Below are 13,241 nucleotides of genomic sequence, written 5' to 3'. Positions count from 1 at the left end.
TTTCTGGCCAATTTTGAGAGTTCCTTTTTCAGGTGTGGCAGAGCTGCTGTTGATGTGCCTGACACATTGGATGCAGATGTGATTTGTTTTCCTCTTAGTCTTACCCCTAACCTGGTTCTGCCTGGAGGTTGTTACCAGTGTAAACTAGAGCAACTTCCCCGCTCCCACCCCTCCCCAGGTTTCTCCATCTCATGCTCCCTGTAAGCCAAAGCAGTCCTTAGTTGCCACTTTGAAACAGAATTAAAATCACATTGTGACTGATCCAGGAATCAGACAAGGAACTTTTAATCCTGTTTCTGTCTACTCAAGTGCCAAGGTAACAAAACATGGTATTTCTAAGATACTGAAAAAAATATGTTCATATATCTCAAGAACCACTGCATTATCTGTAAAAAAGTTTGCCATCAGTCTGTGAACAATGGTAACTTCCAATCTATCAAGCAGTTCATCCCTCCCAACAAAGTCGTGAATATGTGCAAATAAGGGATTATGATCAAGAAAACATTTATTTTGTAATGACAGTGCTTCTAACATGATGCTATAATCGTATGTGCAGGGTTACCAAATAATTTGCCTTTGCAGTAACTCTGATGACAGTAAGTACCAAAAGAGTAATAATAATTTGTGTCTGCTGTGCATTGTAAACAGTTGTCGAACAGATAACCTGTCTATATGTTCAGAACCAGCATCTTCTGCTGTTCAACTCTACGGACAACAGGGTTTTATATCACTGAGGCACTTGCATTAGAATACAGGTTCAGGTTGTGCATGGAGGTCCTCTAGTACTGCTAGAAAGGCAGTAACTGCTCTCTGAATAGCACTTACACTGTATTAGCTACTAGAGGCAACTGGCTTCCTTTTTCTTTTGCAAGAACATAACTTTCCAGTGCCATAAACCCTGTTCCTGATTTGTACATTTCTGCTTCATTCCATTTTTTTGTTTTCAATGTATTTCTTAAAATAAACCAACTGTAAGTTATTTTTTGTCACTGGAGATGGAGAAATGTGAGTTAACTGTCACCCATTAGTTTTGAAGTAAGTAAGGTCTTCAATCAGAAATAATAAAGTGAGTCAAACTGAATGCCACATTAAATCACTTGAAAGCTTTCAAAACAATTAACCATCAGGGGCAGCTGCTTCTTTACTAAGAGTCACACACCGGTCAAGATGAGGATGTCTACATTTCTCTTCTTTAGATTAGGCATTTACGAATAAGATAAATCCAAAGAAATAATACATGCTGGAATAACACTATAAACACCTTGAGGATCCACTGTAAGGAGTCACTGTTGCCCAATAAAAGTTTTTTGTTACAATTGTATTTATGCCATTTACCAGGTAGAGGGTAAACAAAGGATTCCAGTAGTTAATAACTCCTCTTGCCTGGGTTATGCCCCCTTCACCTGTTGCCTGGCTGGCAGATCGTTTGATCTTTTGGCAAGACCTGGAGCACAAGGTTGGCTTGGTGCAATGAAGCTTGTAAGTAGACACAGCTTTCTGGAGCCAAATGTCTTTCCAACAGTATCAGTGAAGCATCACATGTAAAAGCCTTGGAAAGCTTGAGTGGAGCAACCATATCTGCCGATCCCTCTATCAGCTGCATTGACAGTGGAGAGAATTCAGACTTGCATTAGAGGTTCAGCTTTTCGGTTCTCGTGAACCGGGGGAAAGATTTGCTGTGCGTTAGCACTGGTGATAACTGACAGGATGAAGTGTGCCTTGAGAAAGCATACCTGGTGGTTCAGGGGGTGAGAGGCATGCAGCCCAGCTCCCAGAAAGGCCAGTTCACTTCCTTATCTGGTGTATGTATGTCACATACCTAGATGTGGATTTCGTATTTCATATAGAGGACAATAGGCTTCTCCCACCTGTATTTGGCTTTCACTGTTGATGTGATGGTCTTTTTGTGTGCAGGGGGCTGACACCCAGTCGCTCAAGGCTGCACTCCTTGTGTCTGTGAAATGCCTACCAAAGTCTTCATTTGGCCAAGACATTTGGCATATTTTCATATTTTGGCACAAGACACACAAGGCATATTTTCAGTTGAACTGGAAGCAGGAGGGCCTCCAGGAGGGGCTAAGAGATGGAAGATGTGCATACATCCCTCCCTGCTCCCGTGCTTTCTCCACACGGTGGGTTGGCTTGGGACCGCCTGGAACCTTGGCACCAGCAGAACCTTGTGGCAGTCCTCTGACATGGCAGCTGCCCTGGAACTGCTCCCACCTCAACATTTAGCCCTTCTAACCTGTATCTGCAAATCCAGTGTGGTTCAGTTATCCTTCTTGTTATCACCGAGTCACAGTAGGCTGATATCCATACCACTGCAGTCAACAGAACACACGGACACGGAAGCTGCATCTTGATTACTTTAAGCATTTTCAAAAATTTCAGAAGTAAATGCCTTTAATTCACTTAGATACTTTTAAAACATTACCCTGTGGAACTAACTTGTGGGTGGGTTGCTGTGGTTTGTTTAATTTATTGAGTAATTTTTACTTTGCAGTTTTCAGCCAGCTCTGTGGCTGGTAAAATGAGATTTAATGTATACATTAACTGCTGGATGATAACAATATTCATTAAGGGTCAGATTCTTTGGCGATGTTTCATATCGTATAGGATCTCTGTTGGGGCTTTTGCTGTGTTGAATGATTATACTGAACTTTGAAGCAAGTGGAAAAATACTGAAGAAATAAGACGAGGGCACGATCAGAGCAGTGGAATGAAGAGGGAGGAACAGTTTGCAGGTGCTTGCACAAAACCAAGGCCAGCAGGACGCGATAAGAGGAGCTGGGAAACAACAGAAAAGAGCCTACGTGCCTGAAGAAGTAGAAACAGAGATCTTGCCAATAAACAATTGTTAACCAATCATATTATTATACGCTTGTAGAATAGCCAATCATATTATCACACGCTTATAGAGTGCCTTATAAAAGTGTACCTGGTTTGTACAATAAACGGATCAGATCTTGAACTCCATGAGTATTTGAATCTGACTCCCGCTCGCCCAGAATGCCCGCAGCATCTGGTGACCCCGACGTGTGGATCGGTCGAAGAGTCAGGAAGATTCATTAAGGATCGTGTTACAAGCTGCGGAGCCGGCGAGGATCCTGCTGCCAGCGGAGAGAGAGCTGGGCGCCCGAAGAAAGGCGGAACGTGCACGGCTGACCGGTGAGTCAGGAAACTTAAGCAGGATGGGGATCACTGCATCAGCGGTGGAGAAAGCAATCATAGACAGTTTAGTGAAATTAGCAGAGAAAACTGAAACGTCAGTCTCACGGCAGGCAGTAATTTATCTGCTATGTTGGAGTCGCCGCCGTGGTTTCCTTGCTTCTATGCAAGATGTATATAATAATGAAATATGGAAGAAAGTGGGAGAGGACTTGTGGGAATCTCTGCAAGTCGGGACTAAGTGGGTAAAGACTTTGGCTCGCACGTATCGGGCTGTACGGGGTATGGCCGCGCAGTTACACGGCGAGGTGCAAGTCGCTGCAGCTGTTAAAGCTGCAGTGCGGCCTCCCGGCGATCCTACTGCTCAGTCGGAGGAAGAGCCAGAGGGGCAACCTCCGTGTGAAAATCCCCCCGATTATACATCTAAAGCTTATCCAGTAATGACTACTGCTGAACGAATAGCGTGGGGATTAGATGATGAATTACCATCCTGGTGTCCTGATAAGGAACAAACAGCAAGCGGCAGACAGACATTAATACCGGCAATTGCGAGTACTGGATGTAAAACTGCTGGGGTGGGAACGGCACAGCTCCACCAGCTCCTAAATAACAGACTGCATTTTTTTTGAAGCATGTTTGTCTTTGCAAAGGTGAAAGTTGAGATCTGACTTCCTGACCAGTGTTAAAATGCACCATGGCCTCTGGCTACTTTAAGATGATTGTGTGACTTTGGACAAACCTGGTAGGAGCAATGTTGAAATCAAGTTGAAAGTTATATTTCATCCTGAGACTGATGTTTCTGGCATTACATAAAGTAATTTTGATATGGAGAAATAGTATGAAATGGGGACAATGGACACCGACTGTGATTGTATATGTCTGCTCAAGGAATGTGGGTATGGTGACTAGTCATGGGTGCAGTGTCTGGTCACATAGGCACACAGCTTTGAGGAGACAACTACAGTTTTGGGGAGACGCCTGCCCTTCTTCCTCTAACAAAAGGGGCTATTTAAAAAAAAAAAAAAAAAAAAAAAAAAAAAATAATAATAATAATAATAATAATAATAATAAAAAAAAAAAAATAGAAAAGGATGAGAGATATTCCAATGCTATCTAGAGGGAGGGAGTGCTAAGTTTCCTTGCTGGAGAAGATCGGATGGTCACAAGAACATGAATCACCTACAAACCTGCAAGACCACCACATTCCAGGAAACGGACTGATAAGCTAATTAACATAGGAAGCGGGGTTTAGGTAACGAATATGTATAGGCGTTAATTGAATATTCATTTGTTTCATTGTATAAATGTGGGATGGTTCGTCACTTCGGGTATGCACGCTTGTGGAGGAGCGATCCCCCGTGCATCTGCGCGCAATAAACATGCCTACTTTATAACTTTCGAGTTATAGAGTCAAATTCCGCACGTCAGTTTTGACGAGCCAGGCAGGAGGATTTCTGCTCGGCTGAGGGACCAGCTGCGGAGCGGACGCTCCTAGGCGCGCCCCGGGAGATTTTCTCGGAGGAGCCTCCTCTTCTCAGCTGTTCACCCGGGAGCAGAAGAGAACCCCTGGATCCGCGGATAAAACGGTATGTTTAGTAACGGGGCGGCTGGTGAGACGCACGGAGACGTCCGGCGTGCAGCGCAGTCCCCAGGAGGAAAAAAAAAAAAAAAAAAAAAAAAAAAAAAAAAAAAAAAGGGGGGGAAGCTAAAAACTTCCTTTAGGTTGTCTTAAGAATTGGGGAATTCCTAGAATGTAACAACTGAAATAGCGCTCTATGTCTTCTTTGTTCTATGTGTTGTCTTGTTACATGTTCAAAACTTGGAGTTATGAAATGTATGATGAAAAATAATAATATTCTGGTAATTCGTGGCAAATAGCGGAAAACTTAACACTCTGCTTAAGACCAGGAAAAATGTGGGGGTTTTTTTTGTTTGTTGTTTGTTTTTTGGCAATTGTTCATTGAAATGCATACTTTGTGAACTGTCAGTGTTCCTAAAAGTTGTACATAAGTGCACGGTACCGTATAACATACTGCTTGTGTGACTGAGGGCTGCCCGGAGAGTGTGAATGGTGTGATTGAGATGCGCATTTTGATTTTCAGTGTATAGTTTAATTATTTTGACTGAGTGTGAGTGCAAGAGTGCTTGAGACATGCGTTTGAGTGCAATATGAGCAAGGAGCTCTATCCGTGTTTCCGACCTTGGGTGGCTAAGGCGGCCGGAGAAAAAGTAATTAAAATTGTAAAATGGAAAATGGAAGGAGTAAGCCCTGTGAAAAATCGCCCTTGGGTTGTATATTAAAACATTGGAGTGATATCGTAGGACATGGTGGTACCGAAAATAGAAGGAAATGGATTAAATATTGTAATCAGTGGTGGCCTTTGTATAAATTGGGGAGTGATGCGAAATGGCCTCAGGAGGGAGGAACGTTAGATTATAACACTCTCCTGCAATTAATGTTGTTTCTATGTCACTTGTAAGCAACTTATAGCATCCTTACCCCCTGGGGCATCCATCGCTCAAATGATAGAGGCATGCGCAAGGGCTCCTTTGGTTGAGGAAGAGGAAAAGGCAAAAATACATGCCAATGCTCTAGCAGTAGCTCTAAACAACAACAAGGTACAAGGCCGAGGGGACCGGGGTCTTAAGCCAAAATGTTATCAATGTGGACAGGAAGGTCACTTTAAATGTGACTGCAAAAAGAATCTAGGAGGAAAGTCTCTGTTGAATGGAAATTGTTTGCGTTGTCAAAAATTTGGTCATAAAGCGGCCGATTGTCGCTCAAAATTTAGAAAAGATGGTACACCCCTCTTTGTTCCGGGAAACGGGAACAGCCGCGTTCTGAGGGACGCGGCCAAGAAATATCCCCAGAACCCAACAAAATTCATGGCTGCCTTGGCGAGCTGTATTCAGCCACCAGAGGAAGCGCAGGAGTCGATTTGGCCGTGGCAGAACCTGTAAATATCACTGATGAAAAGGTACATGTACTTCCTTCTACAGTTAGTGGTCCTTTGGGTTATGGTTTATCTGCACTCCTTATAGGACGCTCTTCTGCGTCAAAAAAGGGGATTTTTGTTCTTCCTGGTTGTATTGATGCCGATTATACCGGACCTATTGGAATTATGGTAAAAGTTTTTTCTCCACCTGTTCATATTCCAGCAGGAAGAACTATTGCACAGCTCATTCCATTCCAAGCTACTGTCCCTCAAAAAGGAGAAAAGGACAGGGGTCAAGGTGCATTTGGCCCAACGGGTATGCCTAACATTGCCTTTTGTCAACTTGTTGGTGCCGAGCGGCCAAAATGTAATGTTAAGATATCTGGTCCACAAGGTGTTAATCTTCCTAATGTTTCAATGATGATTGATACTGGTGCTGATGTTACTGTTCTTCCCTTTTCAGTTTGGCCTACCATGTGGGAATTAGATAGTGCGGGTTCAACCATTTCAGGCATTGGGGGAAGTCGTCTGACACAGGTCAGTAAAAACTTCATTCTTTTCACGGATCAAGAAGGACATCAAGCATGGGTAAAACCTTATGTCCTACACACATCCTTGTCCTTGTTAGGTAGAGATGTACTTTCCCAATGAGGAATGAGAATCTCTACAGATTTTTGATTGGGGCCATTGATAGCAGCTCTTGCCCAACCTTAAAATTAAAATGGAAATCAGAAACTCCCGTATGGGTTGATCAATGGCCCTTACCTCAAGAGAAGCTGCAACACATTCAAGAATTAGTCCAAGAACAATTGGATTTAGGCCACATCAGACCTTCTGTTAGCCCATGGAATACACCCATTTTTACAATTCAAAAGAAATCAGGAAAATGGAGATTATTACATGATTTAAGAGCAATAAATGAAAAAATGGTTGACATGGGTGCCCTTCAGCCTGGGCTGCCTTCTCCCACTATGTTACCACAAAATTGGGACCTATTAATTATTGATTTAAAAGATTGTTTTTTCACTATTCCTCTGCATGAGGATGATTGTGAAAAATTTGCATTTACAGTACCAGCTATAAACCGTGCCGCTCCAGCAAAAAGGTATGAGTGGGTTGTACTACCTCAGGGTATGAAAAACTCCCCAACAATATGTCAGTGGTTTGTGGATTTAGCTCTACAATCTTGGAGAGAGAATAATCCTAACCTTATTACCTATCATTATATGGATGATCTCTTAATAGCCAGCCCTCACACACTAGCCCCTGAAAAAGAACAGGAACTTATACAGAGTCTGCATACCTTTGGATTGGTTATAGCAAAAGAAAAGGTACAAAAACTAGCGCCCTGGAATTATCTTGTTCTGCGCATCTCAGAAACAAGAATCCAGCCACAAAAAATTCTTAGTGTCCCACCTGTGAAAAATTTGTCCTTGGCTGACTGGTGGATTCAGATTTCTGAGTGTTTTGCAGTGGCAACCCTAGGTATTCAATTAGATAATCATTATCCCAATCATCCCTTATTTAAAACTTCCTTAGTATTGGAGGAAAAATCTTTACAGCAACAAAATCCTATAAAAAATGCACTTACGGTTTTTACCGACGCTAGTAGCAAAACTCAAAAGTGTGGCTATGCCTATAGGGATGACAGGAACAATTGGATTTCTCATATAGAACAAATGGAAGGTTCAGTTCAAGTTTTGGAATTAAGAGCAGTGTTAATGGTGTTTCAGGAATTTCGCAATGTCCCTCTTAATGTTGTAAGTGATTCTAAATATGTTGTTGGTATAGTTTCGCGTCTTTCGCGTTCCCTTTTAGGGTCTTTTACGAATGACAGACTTATGGCCCTAGTTATTCAGATGTGGAATGAAATAAATTTTAGACAATTCCCTTGGTGGATTACGCATATCAGAAGTCATCTGGATTTACCTGGTGTCTTATCAGAAGGTAATGCTTACATAGACACTCAGGTGGCATCCCCAGTATTACAAAATTCTCCTCTAAAACAAGCAACAGAGTCACATGCCTTTTTTCACCAATCTGCCCGGTCTCTCCAAAAACAGTTTGGTCTGTCTCGTCAAGACGCTAGGACTGTCATACTTAAATATGTCCATGTCCAGCATTGGATGTCAGCCATGGCTGTGCTGGGCCACCCAGATATGGTAAAAACAGATAATGCCCCTGCATATCTTAGTGCCAAAATAAAGACCTTTTTGCTGCAATGGCAGGTGAAGCACGTTACCGGAATTCCGAATAATTCTGGTGGTCAGGCAATTATTGAACGTGCCCATCAATCATTGAAACATTACCTGTCTGGTTTTTTTTGAAAAGAGGGGGAGAGGAGTCCTCATGTAATAGTGGCAAAAGCATGCTATGTACTGAACTGGTTGAATCCCAGAACGGAATGTACTGAACAGCCGATTTTCTATCACTTTTCTAACAATCCCAACGATTTTTCGAATTGTGACATAGCTGTCCAGGTATTTGACCCTGTCTCAAATTGTTGGTCAGGACCTCATAATTTATTAACGTGGGGTCGGGGTTATGCATGTATCTCCACAGGGGCAGTGACCAAGTGGATTCCAGCAAAATGGGTTCGCCCGTGGATTGAAAACCGACCCACTGAAAAGAAAGAGCAGGGTGACTACGACAGGATTGACTCCTAAATGAACAGGAGGGATCAGTGGGCTCAGTGGGCACATCATCGAGAAAGGTTATTCCGACCGCCACGACCAAATGAAGAAAAGCGGCTTGTAGATAAGTTAACATACATTATTCTGCCCATCTTGCAGCAGTTACCTCGGGAGATACAATGTCAATTACCCTCCGGTGAATTGTCTTTGTTACACTGTGACCGTATTGTGCGTGCATTGCAGGATCTTTTTGGGCAAGGACCGATAGAAACAGAAAATTCTTGTCCTATATGTGCTACTTCTTGTAATTCAACAGTTGCTCTATATTGTGGATATTGTAAAAGGGTTGGAGCATATAGGCGGAAGGTTTTCCTACGTTTTGGTTCTGGCGGTTTTTCCCTTCTTACTGGGATACATGCCCCTACTTTTTCAGGTATAAACAAGGCCTTACAATCTTATGAAGCCTTCGAACAGATACTTTTAGCAGAACATCGAAACGAACTCATCTTCTGGGTTCGCATTATCAGAAAAAGTTTTGAATCTCATATAATACAACATCATTGTAAATGTGAACGATGGCATTATTTTTAGGAATAGGCCTAATGAATATTGCTTTTGCTTCTGCTTTGCATAGTATATTGTTGTTTGTTATTCTTTTGTTACTTTTAGTGCCTTGTCTTTTACAATGTTTCCAAAGCTGTATGGAACGCAGTATTAATGCTGTATTTAAAAAGAAAGGGGGAGGTGTTGGGGCTTTTGCTGTGTTGAATGATTATACTGAACTTTGAAGCAAGTGGAAAAATACTGAAGAAATAAGACGAGGGCACGATCAGAGCAGTGGAATGAAGAGGGAGGAACAGTTTGCAGGTGCTTGCACAAAACCAAGGCCAGCAGGACGCGATAAGAGGAGCTGGGAAACAACAGAAAAGAGCCTACGTGCCTGAAGAAGTAGAAACAGAGATCTTGCCAATAAACAATTGTTAACCAATCATATTATTATACGCTTGTAGAATAGCCAATCATATTATCACACGCTTATAGAGTGCCTTATAAAAGTGTACCTGGTTTGTACAATAAACGGATCAGATCTTGAACTCCATGAGTATTTGAATCTGACTCCCGCTCGCCCAGAATGCCCGCAGCAGATCTCCACTCTGTGAGCCACCAAATTCCCTATGTTTAGCTGTGCATTGCAGTCTCATGCAGTCTAGTGGCATCTAGTCTGGGGCCCATGAACTTTCCTAGGATTCACTTGTGTGTGTGAAACCTGGCTGTGCTTGCTGGGTATGTCCTAACTACATTTTAAAATAAGGGATGGCCTCTTCCACCTCCTGATAGTACAGGGTAAGAGAAATTGCACAGTATATAAGCCTTGGGGACCATTTCCAGCACAACTTTCTGACATAGCCAGTATTTTACATTTTGGGGGCGCAGAACTGCCAAATGTTGAACATTATGAATCAAATTTTCACCTCTCATTGAAAAAAGTAATCAGAAGGGGAATATGTTAATCTTCCCCCTTTTTTTCTGTGATGCAGTTTTAGAGTTTTATTAATTTAATGTAAGAATTACTTAAAATATTATCCTTAATAGTCATTAATTTCTGAGTTCCTTTTAAAAAACATTTCAAAAGCTATTCTTTGTTTTAAGTAAAGATTTAGTTTTCTGTATGACAGTATTATAAAGGATTTCGTTTTTACAGATTAATTATTTGTTTTTTTGAGTAATTTTTATGATAGTTTCATCTCAGATGATCAACATTATAATTATCACCTAAAGTTTAGCCTTAGCGATGGCACTATATAGAACATTACATTCTGAATGCTCACTGTAAGTTATAACTATTTTGACAGCTGTGCTGCTTAGCATTATCTCAGGAAAGCAAATGTATAGGGTATTCAAGTGTGTTGATGTTTTTCAGCACAGTCACTGAGAAACTAACCTTTTTCTCAAGCATGAACTGAACTGGCTTGATGTGTATTCTATACTGTGTCCCTTTGCTCAGCTATGTAGCACAGCCTGGTTTCCTGTAAGGGTACCATCTAAAGGCGTACTTCCTACTGCGCTCAGGTGCTGTGACAATTCAGGATTCACTTTGTGTTACGGCAGTGAAGCCTCTGTAGCACCTATGACTTCTGAAGACAGCAAATGAAAGGAAATAACACTTTTCATGAGTCATACAATGAGCATGTTATTGTGCTAGCTGAGACCAAGCTGACGATGCTTCTGAATACAGTGGAGTTGTGCCTTCCTGGTTTAAAAAATTAAAATCCCCTCAGATGTGTGTAGTATAAACATCGGGAGATTTCTGACTCTCTAGGTGAAGCTGCTGATATATAAAAGCCAGTAATTTTATTAAATGTGTTGTCATCTTTGACAGTCGCCTCATAAATACCAGCTGATCAAATCTAGTCCAGTTTATCGGCTAGGAATTGTTTTGCCTCCAAAGAAATTTACAGGACTGAAGTCAATACTCTGAGAGGTTGCTCTGCCCAGTTTGCTCCTTTGAGGTTGCTCAGGTGGCTGAGAGAAAAAGTATGTGTCTTCTAGGACTGGCAGGGAGCTGGGAGCTGAGAAAGTCTTCCTCTTCCAAGTGTGCCTTTCAAGAAGCGAACCGTAATCTTTGCTTTAGGAAGCAATAAGTATGTGCTGCCAAGTTTGTTTTAGTGGCACACAGCTATTTTTAAAAGTTGCTTCTTGATGGGACCCTTGGAGGCTTTTAAACAGACTCATATTTAGCTACCACAGCATCTCTCCATCGCTGGAGGCTCATCTTTGACTGTCTGGTTTTGGGGGATGAAAAGTGCTTTCGGTTCCTTATTTCATTGCTAAAATCAGGGGAATTGGTAGAACGCTATAAAATTGGAAATTTGGACTTCATCTTCTGTCTACAAAGAAGGAGTTTTCTATTTTCTTTCACTGGGGAAGGCAATGTTTGCAGCTGACTAGTGGAAAAGGCCAGTTTTACTCAAAAATGTTGTGAGGCACTAATGTATGGAGTGACCAGTTTACAGAACAGGATGAAGGATGGAGAACATGACAATCATGCCAACAAAAATTGTTTCAAGTGCCCCATGTGCCCTAAAGTGTTCTGCATAAGCTTAAAGACGGGAGGGAAGAAAGAGGGTTTCTGCTTCCTTAACTGCATTGTAAATGCAGCCAGGAGAGTGATTTATGGACTTAGGGCTTAAGCTCTGTAACACCTAATGCCAAATGTTGAAGCCCCCCATGTTTCACACATTCGTACTGCTTTGTACATGCTTCATACTAGTGTTCATACATGAAGGACAGGGGATAACAACACTTGATAAACTTTAGGGACCTGTAGTATTAAAACCTCAATTTTCCTTGTTTTCAAAACAGTTGATCCCGCAATATGCACCCATTCTGGTCAATGGAAATATTTGATTTTCAGATATTGAATCATCTTTTATGCTATTCTAGAGTCTTTCCACTCTAGAAAATACAGTGTATTTGCCTCTGCATCACTAAAGTTGGCGGAATACATACCTGGATTAGTGAGCTCTGAGCCTGATTTTCTGCTCCTTTATACTGCTTTTCATGCCTTTTGCCTCTACTGACTTCAGTAGTGCACAGATTCAGAGGCTTAACTTAAGTGGACAAATTCTACTTTAGAACATGTTTGTGTTTTGATAAAGGCCTTGGTATTACTTTGGATGAAGATGAAGTGTCACTGAGAACAAGACATGGTTTAGGAAGCTGTAGCTCTGACAGAAAAGTGTGAAGAAAACGGTCATAACTACATAGGTTTTTTTTGCTGTTGGTATCAAATCAGTGCTGCTTGGTTTGTTGTGCCACTGCTTATCTCTAGATGCAGACCTGAGGTGAGATGAACCAGGAGGGCCCTGAGCACCCTCGCTGGGTTGACAGTTGTCTGAAGAAATGTTTATTGGAAACAAATGAATGCATTAACTTGCTAATGGCCTTAACTTGCTTTTTATAAAACATGGCTTGGCCAATGCATAATTGTAACCTGAGAAATCTGTTTGCTCAAGTCTTAAAGGAAGTCCTTATCTTTAATTTGTTACTTTTGGTGTAGTAAAGGCAACAAAACATTGTTTAAATGAAGTACTTCAATGATGCAAAAATTGAATTAATTTCTTACAGCAGTGCCTGTCTTTGTAATGGGGACCTCCAGAATGAATGGGCTTCTGTTTCTTGCTGCAAGCTGTTGCTATCATGTAGAGGAGCTATTGCTCTATCAGAAATCATGCCTAAGCCTATTATTCCAAGGAGGCAATTTTGTTATAAAGAAGTGATTTGTTATTTTAAAACCTTGGCAACTAAACACATAAAAAAGGGTTCATTTGGAGACATGGCAATAATTCTGGGTAGGAAGCTATGATGCTAGTTTACTTCATTTTTTTTTTTTAGAGAAGGGGACAGAATTTGGCATGAGCAACAAATCTATATAAAGTCATTTGTCAAGCTCAGCTGGCATCAGTGTGATGTCCTTGAAAGTAGATTGCTTCACCTCTTACAT

The 13,241-nt window shown here is 41.5% G+C and overlaps 1 long non-coding RNA gene across 2 annotated transcripts; it reads left to right on the top strand.

The window, feature by feature from the left end:
- The first annotated feature begins 2,958 nt into the window (after positions 1–2,958).
- On the top strand, positions 2,959–6,683 carry LOC121082861. 2 transcript variants are annotated; one of them, XR_005826157.1, is made up of 2 exons: positions 2,959–3,168; positions 6,568–6,683. It is a non-coding gene; the product is annotated as an uncharacterized LOC121082861 (long non-coding RNA). The 2 variants fall into 2 exon arrangements; XR_005826158.1 differs by lacking the exon at positions 2,959–3,168 and adding an exon at positions 6,451–6,471.
- The last annotated feature ends 6,558 nt before the right edge of the window (positions 6,684–13,241 follow it).

Source organism: Falco naumanni, chromosome 2 (genome assembly GCF_017639655.2).
Source record: "Falco naumanni isolate bFalNau1 chromosome 2, bFalNau1.pat, whole genome shotgun sequence".
NCBI lineage: Eukaryota > Metazoa > Chordata > Aves > Falconiformes > Falconidae > Falco > Falco naumanni.
The sequence above is the reverse complement of the archived record's forward strand: the minus strand, read 5'-3'. Positions and strand labels throughout refer to the sequence as shown.